Source organism: Oryctolagus cuniculus, chromosome 9 (assembly GCF_964237555.1).
Source record: "Oryctolagus cuniculus chromosome 9, mOryCun1.1, whole genome shotgun sequence".
In the NCBI taxonomy this organism is placed as follows: Eukaryota; Metazoa; Chordata; class Mammalia; order Lagomorpha; family Leporidae; genus Oryctolagus; species Oryctolagus cuniculus.
Genome location: NC_091440.1, coordinates 96,182,750 through 96,192,414, shown reverse-complemented (window position 1 = coordinate 96,192,414; position 9,665 = coordinate 96,182,750).

Here is a 9,665-nt window from a genome sequence, read left to right as displayed (position 1 = left end):
GATGTTGATCATAGTTTCATACATTTGTTTAACATTTGTATTTCTTTTTTTGAGAACTGTCTATTGAGCCTTTTCCCCATTTCTTGACTGGTTGTTTTTTGCTGTTGTGTTTTATGAGTTGTGGCTATATACTGGATAGTCATTGTTTTTCAGATAAGTAACTTATATTTCCCCCATTCTGTGGATGTCTCTTCACTCTTGTTTGTTTCCTTTGTTGTGCAAAAGCTTCTGATTTTGATATGATCCCTTTTATCTAGATCTGCTTTTATTGCCTATGGTTTCAGTGTCTTATTCAAGAAGTCAACACGTATACAAATGTCTGGAAGTGTTTCTCCTACATTTTCTTCAAGCAACTTCACAGTGCCAGATATGAAATTTAGGTCTTTGAGCTATCTTGAGGGTTTTTTTTTTATTTACTGAGTGGTAGGGATCTCATTTCATTTTTCTATATTAATATAGATGAATGAAATTATATGTCTGTTGTGTATATCCACTTAACCTGCACCATTCAGTGAGGAGATTATCCTTTCTCAACAGTATGTCCTGGACACCTTTGTCAAAAGTCAGTTGATTGCATGTATGTGGATTATTTCTGGGCTCTCTATTCTGCTGCATTCATCTGGGTGTCAGTTTTTATGCCAGTTCCATGGTGTTTTAATTTCCATAGATTTGTAGTATGTTTTGAATTCAGATCTTGTGATGCTTCCACCTTGAATTCTTTTTTAATAAATCTATTTCTTCATATACTTGAAATGTAGAGTTACAGACAGAGAAATCATCCATCATCTGGCTCCATTCCGAATGACTGTATTGGAGGGGGCTGGGGCCAGGCTGAATCCAGGAGCCAGGAGTTTCATCTGAGTTTCCCACATGAGAGTAGGGGCCCAAGGACTCGAGCTATCTTCCAGTGCTTCCCCAGGTACATTGCCAAGGAGCTGGATAGAAATGGAACAGCTGGGACTTGGACCAGTACCACTGTGGGATGCTAGTGCAGCAGGCAGCAGTTTACAGTTATGCTACAGCACCATCCCCATTCAGTTTCATTTCTTTTGCTCAGAATCCCTTTGTCTGTTCTGTGCCTTTTCTGATTTCATATGAATTTTAGGAATTTTTTCTGATTCTATAAAGAACGTTTTTGGTATTTTTGGTAATAATTGCATTGAATATGTAGATTGCTTTAGATAACATAGACATTTTAATATTAATATTTCCTGACTTTTGTCAGTAGATTTTCTTTTTAGATTTCTCTTTTGGTGAGTTCATCATTAGTGTATATAACAGTTAATGCTCTTGGCATGTTTAGTTTTGTTATCTGCAACTTTGTTGAATTGTTTTCAGTTCTAGCAGTTTTTTGGTGGAGTGTTTAAGTTTTACCATGTACCACACCATGCCATCTGCAAACATGAATGTTTTGACTTCCTCTTTTCCAATTGTGATACCCTTTCTTTCTCTTTCTTTCTTTCTTTCTTTCTTTCTTTCTTTCTTTCTTTCTTTCTTTCTTTCTTTCTTTCTTTCTTTCTTTCTCCTCTCTAAATACTCTTGCTAATTCTTCCAATACTATATTGAATAAGAGCTGTGAAAGTGGACATTCTTGAGTTGTTTCAGATCTGAGGAGAAATGGTTTAAGCGTTTCCTTATTCATGATGATAGTGACTGTGAGTTTGTCCTACAAATCACCTTCATAATTCCATGGCTTGTCCCCCAGTGTGATAATCATCTCACTCTGTCACAGTGGCTATTATTCAAAACACAGAGAGTAACAAATGCTGGCCTGAAAGGGGAACACTTATACACTGTTAGTATGAACATTAATTAATGAAGCCACCGTTGAAAAGGGTATGGGGATTTTGTAAAAACTAGACTTAGACTTGCCATATGACCCAACAATCCCACTACTTGTACCCAAAAGATGTGAACACATTGTATCAAAGCAAGACTTACACCACTATGCTTATACCAGCACTGTTCACAATAGCCAAAATATGAAATCAACCAATATGTACATCATCACATGGATAAGAAAAATATATATTATATATACCACATGTGCGTATACATATTTAGACACACATACATACACACAAACATACACATATACATTGGGATATTATCTGCTATAAAAAAAGAGTGAAATTCTATCATTTGCATCAAAATGGTTCCAACTGAAGGACATGATGTTGAGTGAAATAAACTAAAGCCAAAAAGTTAAGTACTATAGTTCTTCCTTGACTGTGGGAGCTAAACTTGAAAAGCAAAGAAGAAAGAAATGCCTTTCTGAAACAGTATTGCTGTAAATAGCTTTGTCAAGCTTTGTTTTATGTCTGTCAAATTGTTAAGAATGATATACTATTGGCTGGCGCCATGGCTCAATAGGCTAATCCTCCACCTTATGGCGCCGGCACACCGGGTTCTAGTCCTGGTTGGGGCACCGGATTCTGTCCCGGTTGCCCCTCTTCCAGTCCAGCTCTCTGCTGTGGCCCGAGAGTGCAGTGGAGGATGGCCCAAGTACTTGGGCCCTGCACCCGCATAGGAGACCAGGAGAAACACCTGGCTCCTGGCTTTGGATCAGTGCGGTGCGCCAGCCTCAGCGGCCATTGGAGGGTGAACCAACAGTAAAGGAAAACCTTTCTCTCTGTCTCTCTCTCACTGTCCACTCTGTCAAAAAAAAAAAAAAAAAAGAAAAGAAAGAATGATATACTATTATAGTTTTCATCATCTGTGATTGTTTCAAAATTCACTGTATATGAATAAAATTGACATCTCTTCATTTGATTTCTGGTTTTAGCTTTTGCTTCTATTCCTCCTGAATTATGGTCTTTAATTTTTCACTTGTAGAACTCTATATTTAATGGAACCTTACATCTGTGAGTGTAATGTAAATTAGAAATATATTAAAATTAAAAGGAAAGAAAGAAAGAGAAGAAAGCAGGAAGGATGGAGGAAAGAAGGAAAATATTGTATTCAGAGTTGTATCTATGAAACACGTTGAATCTGTTCTCCTTGTATTAGTATCACTTTAGCATGAGAATTGATGAAGAAAAAAGAATTAAGTTTCCCACTATTGGAGAAATAAGTTTCAAATAAGGAACATAACACCAAAATAGAACCTATAGATACAGGATTGGAACTTGAAATATCATTGTAAAGTTACATTATATAAAACATATACATATGCATAAAATATATATAAATATATATATACAGGTAGGTAGACATATAAATATAAATGTGTAGTACTCCTAGGTTAATGTACATATGTATATTTCCTATCTCAGCTGAGATGATCCACAAACAATGACCTAGCACGCATAATGAACACACCTAGCCCCAAATTTTGGTATCTAAACATTCTCCAACACAAAGTTCTTCAAGGAAGAAATTATTGACTTTGGGACAAAGAATGAACAAGATAAACCTGAAGTATCTGACATATCCATAAAGTAAGGATAGATAGAGATATAGATCAACAGATATTTGTTGAATTCATACAGGAGTCACTGCATAGGAGTTCCTAATGGCCAAATATGGAGCGATTAGCGCCAAAGAATAAATAATCTTAGCCCTCAATTGTAACCCACAGGAAAATAGACATGAGTCCATATTAATGTAAGAAATAAGTATCCAGTACATAAATACAGTGATAGTTTCTCCTTGCAATAGAATTCCAACTAAATGGCTAGAGATTCAAAGATGCCAGAATGGGGAATGGCATACTATGCTAAGCTAATGATAAATAGAAAAAAAAAAGTGTAGAAAGTGTACTCTCAGTGGAGAATTAGAGAGAAAACTGCACTGGAGATTCTACAAAATGAAGAGGACTGCCCTGGACCTGTGTGGAAGGTGCAGACGTGCAGCACGAACATGGACACAATGCACTTCAGCAGCCAGGAGAAGGAGTGGGCAACAGATTGGAGATGCAGGTGAAACCAGACTGCAGACACCTCTGGTGATACAGCCAAAGGGAGGGCGTGTGTGAGTCGGGCCTGGAGCCCTAGGGGCTAGTGGTTACCTGCAGACCCAGGGAAGTAAAAGGGGCAAATTTCTCTCAGCTGATCCTCCCCACAGTGGCGCCCACCGGCCAGCTGAAAAACGACGGATGCTGTTATGTACTTGGGCGGCAGCTGCAGAAGCCTTTGTGGGTACATACAGCAACTGGCTGAGACAGGACACCATCTTCTCAGCAGTACTGGTGGCAGTGATGGGGAGAGGGCGACATCCAGCCAGTGCTTTTGTGTACACATGTGATCCAGAGATTCCAGCAGAAGGAAAAATCTGCAATCCCCTCTGACTTTGAGCCTGACTTGGAGGATTGACAGGTGGCTGGGCACCAACATAGGACTGTGAGGTACCCACAGCCTCCCAACATACCACAGGCTCTGGGGCTCAAGCTGCCTAGGCGGAGCTAGCTCCTGGAACATCTGCCTTTCTGTGGACTGGACAGTCTGGCAGAGCAGAACCTCTGCACCCAGCAGCAGTGAGAGCCTTGTGTACTGAGCCTGTGGGGACTTGGTGGGTAAAGCTGGGTCTCTGGACTATCACTGGGTGTGGCACCACAGACTCAGAGCTCAGAGCTGGGGCAGGTCATTGCAGTGGGCACCATGCTCAGAGTGAGGACTGTGCAGATCATTTGTGCAGTTCATACGGCAGCACGGATGAGTGTTGAACCTTCTGGGGGCTAAACCCAGCCATTGCTCAGCTTGGAGGAGAGGAGATGAAGAGATGATTATACCAACAGAGGTGACCATCCCCCCCTTTGTGTGAACAAGAGGAGATGTATACCCAATTTGGGTGTTACCCTGGATACTCACCCCACACTGGAGGACTGACAAGAGCTCCCTGGCAACACCCAGCACACACCTCTTATATTCTCTGAAAGTGCAGACATTCCAGTAAGCTACAGAGGCATAGCTCAAAGATTAAAGCCATCAGAGGAGAAACACCAACAAGTAACTCCACAAATGCATACAAATAAAAAATTCAATAAATAAAAATAGGGAAGACATCATGATCCCCCCCAACATGAACACACACAACAAATTTCAATAGTAGAAAGTGAAGATGAAGAGATTGATGAAATGCAGAAAATGGAATTCAAAAAAATTAATTATAGGTTTACTCAAAAGCAATGAGAAGCAAATCCATGAACTAAAGAAAACCATAGATGGAATAGATGAAAAATTTCCCATGAAATTGAGATTTTAAAGAGAAATCAAAACATTAGAAATGAGGAACTCAATAGATTGTCGCTCCCCCTCTTCACAGAGGAACGACACTAAACCCTGCGCTGTTCTTTCGTCTGCTCGGCCCTTCCCGGGTTTGCTGCTGGTCCTTCCCGGGTTGGCTGCCATCCCTTCCACCTCCGTGGAAGGGCGGCTCCCCCTGCCACTTTCCCCACTTCCGCGGGGGAGCGGCACACCGCCGGCCGGCTCTCTCGGGGGCTGCACAGGTGTTCCTTCAGATGTTCCTGGTGCATGTTGTCTCTCTCCTCCTTTATAGTCCTCTTCCACCAATCCCAACTCTGCTACCCACACGCTGAGCACGCTGCTCTCCTCCAATCAGGAGCAGCTCCTGCAGTTTATTGGTTGAACTGGAGGCAGCTGCGTAGAAGCTGTTTACTCCTCTCCCAGCGCCATATTGTGGGAGAGCAGATGCATAGAATAAGTCTTAATTCCAGTAACTTAGTTTAGTCCGAGTTGCTCCCCACAATAGATCAAATAAAAAAATGCTATGTTTGGAAGCCTTAACAACAGACTTGGTGAGGCAGAAGAAAGAATATTCGAGCTAGAAGACAAATATTTGTAAATCTTCAATCAGACCAACAACAAAAAAAAAAAAAAGAAAAGAAAAAGGAAATTAAGAAATTAGTAAACTTAAAACAGTGTTTGAGATTTATGCGATACTATCAAAAGGCCCAATCTATGGGTCTTAGGACTTAGTGAAGTTCTGGAAGGAGAGAATGGACTAGAAGGCCTATTTACTGAACTAATTACAGAAAACTTCCCCAGTCTGGAAAAGGAAGGGCACATCCAAGTATAAGAAGCACATTGAACTCCTAATAGACATGATAAGAAAAGATCTTCACCATGACACATTGTAGTAAAACTTTCAACAGTAAAACATAAAGAAGAGATTCTAAAATATACAGGAGAGAAACACCAGATAACTTTTAGCAGATCTCCAATTGGACTCACAGTTGACTTCTTATCAGAAACTCTACAGGCTAGTAGAGAATGGAGAGACATAGTCAAAGTCTTAAGATTAAAAGAAAAAAGCTGTCAACCCAGAATATTGTACCCTGCAAAGCTCTCACTTATGAATGAAGGTGAAATAAAAACCTTCCATAACAAACAGAAATTGAAAGAATTTGTCACCATTTATCCACTGTCATAAAACATGCTTCTTATAAAAGATGCTTAAGGATGTGCTACACACAGAAACACAGAAACATAGCCATCATTGTGGAAGAATGTGAAGGCAGAAAGTCTCCCAATAAAAGAACAAAAGAAATCCAAAGTAAACAATAGGAATATTTGTGGAAAAATGGCAGGGCAGAGTTGTTACTTACCAGTAGTAATCTTCAATGTAAATTACCTCATCTCTCCGGTTAGAAGATACAGATTGTCCAAATGGATTAAAAAACAGGACCCATGTATTTGCTGCCTACAAGGAACACACCTCACCCACAAAGATACACGCAGACTGAAAGTAAAACAATGGAAAAAGATATTCCATGCCAATGGAAGGCAAAAAAGAGCAGATGTAGTCCTCCTAATATCAGACAAAATAGACTTTAACACAAAAACGGTTAAAAGAGATGAAGAATGGAACTATGTAATGATTAAAGGATCAATTAAACAGGAAGATGTGAGTACAATAAATGCATATGCAAACAATTATAGGGCACCTGGCTACTTAAAAGAAATGTTAATGGATCTAAAGGGAGAGATAGTCTCCAATACAATAGTAATGAGGGTCTTCAACACCCCCACTTTCCTCAAAACAAAATACAAAAAGAATTAAATACCTGGGATAAATTTAACCAAGAGTGTCAAAGATTTCTACAATGAAAATTATAAAACATATACAGAAAGTGAAGAAAACATAAAAAAAAGTGGAAAAACCTTCCATGTTCATGGATTGGAAGAATTAGTAACATCAAAATGTCCATATTACCTTAAGCAATTTATAGATTCAATGCCATCCCAATCAAAATACCAAGAACATTCTTCTCAGATCTAGAAAAAATGATGCTAAAATTCATAACACGGGGCTGGCGCCATAGCTCTCTTGGTTAATCCTCTGTCTGCAGATCCAGTATCCCATATGGGCACCACATCTAGTCCTGGCTCCTTCTCTTGCAGTCTGGCTCTCTGCTGTGGCCTGGGAGGGCAGTGGAGGATGGCCCAAGTGCTTGGGGCCCTGCACCTGCGTGGGAGACCAGGAAGAAGCACCTGGCCTCCTGGCTTTGGATCGGCACAGTGCCGGCTGTAGCAGCCATTTGGGGAGTGAACCAACGGAAGCAAGACCTTCTCTCTGTCTCTCTCTTTCACTGTCTATAACTCTGTCAAAAAAAAATAAAATAAAATTCATAACACAAGAAATCCCAAATAGCTAAAGCAATCTTAAACAACACAAGGAAAGCTGGAGGCATCACAATACCAGGATCAAGTTATACTACAGGGCAGTTATAATCAAAACAGCCTGGTATTGACACAAAAATTGATGTGCAGACCAATGGAACAGAATAATAACCCCAGAAATCAATCTGCACATTGACAACCAACTTATCTTTGACAAAGGAGCAAAAATCAATTCCTGGGGCAAAGACAGTCTCTTCAACAAATAGTGCTGGGAAAACTGCATCTCCACATGGAGAAGTATGAAACAAGACCCCTACCTAACACCTTAAACAAAAATCCACTCAAAATGGATTAAAGATCTAAATCAATGACATGACACCATCAAGTTGTTAGAGAACATTGGGGAAACCCTGCACGACACTGACACAGGCAAAGAGTTCTTGGAAAAGACCCAGAGGCACAAGCAGTCAAAGCCAAAAATTAACAAATGGGATTACATCAAATTGAGAAGTTTCTGCACTGCAAAAGAAACACCCAGGAAAGTGAAGAGGCAACCTACAGAATGGGATAAATGATTTGCAAACAATGCAACTGATAAGAGATCAATAACCAGAATATACAAAGAGATCAAGAAACTCCACAACAACAAAACAAATAACCCAGTTAAAAGATGGGCAAAGGACTTAAACAGACATTTCTCAAAAGAGAAAATCCAAATGGCCTACAGACACATGAAAAAATGCTCAGGATCACTAGGCATCAGGGAAATGCAAATAAAAACCACAATGAAGTTTCACATCACCCCAGTTAGAATGGCCCTCATACAGAAATCAACAAACAATAAATGATGATGAGGATGTGGGGGGAAAGGTACCCTAATCCACTGTTGGTGGGAATATAAACTAGTACATCCATTGTGGAAGAAATCTGAAAATAGATCTATGATATGGCTCAGCTGTCCCACTCCTGAGAATTTACCCAAACAAAATAAAATCAACATTTATGAAAGAATGAGCTGTACTCCCATGATTGCAGTTCAATTCACAATAGCTAAGATATGGAATCAACCCAGATGTCTATCAACTGATGACTGGATAAAGAAATTGTGGTATATATACACTATGGAATACTACACAACAGTAAAAATAATGAAATCCTGTATTTTGCAAAAAGATGGATGCAACTGGAAACCATTATACTTAGTGAAATATGACAGTTCTCAAAAGACAAATACTATATGTTCTTCTGATCTGTGGTATCTATTAGAGTACCTAAAAAATAATCTATAGGACTGAAATTGACACTTTGTGATGTGATGATTTTGAACACGCTTGTCTTGACTTTTGAGGAACAATATTTTTGTTTGTTTTTTCTTTTTTCTTCATACTATTTGTTGAACTCTCTACTTAGTGTAGGGTTAATCTTATGAGTATAAAGTTAACTCAAAGTAGATCTTTGTAAAAAAAAAATAAGAATGGGAATGGGAGAGAGAGGAGGAAGAAGGGTGGGAGTATGGGTAGGTAAGGAGGAGGAAGGTGGGGTGGGAAGAATCACTATGTTCCTGAATTTATATATATGAAATGCATGAAGTTTGTATTCCTTAAATAAAATTATAAAAAAGATCCCAAGAATAATGCTTCTCCCAAAAATATTTTCCTGAAAGCCTCATTTGTAAATCTTATTAAAGCCATTTTCTGCTGTAATATAAATGATACTCTGTAAAGTCTTTTATGATCTTTTTACTTTTATAGTGAACTCAATTTATGGTAAAATAAAAAATCCACCTGCTGGAGCTCAGCACATGTGGGCCTTGGCATAGCTGCTGTGTCTCCTCCATCTCCTCCCTCTGCCCACTCTCCCAGCCCTGGGCCTGCCACACAGAGCTGTAGGTCACATGTACTACATAGGAGGGCATCTAGGATGTTGACCCATATGCTGGCCAGGGACATGAAAATCCCAGACAGTTGTCACTGGTCATGGAATTGGGGTCGAAGTGTCCTGCAGGACAGGGTCTGCAGTCCTTGACGCTGCGTGCACCAGGCCTCTCTCGGAAGGAGCCCCCAGGACACGGGTGCTAGGCAGGGC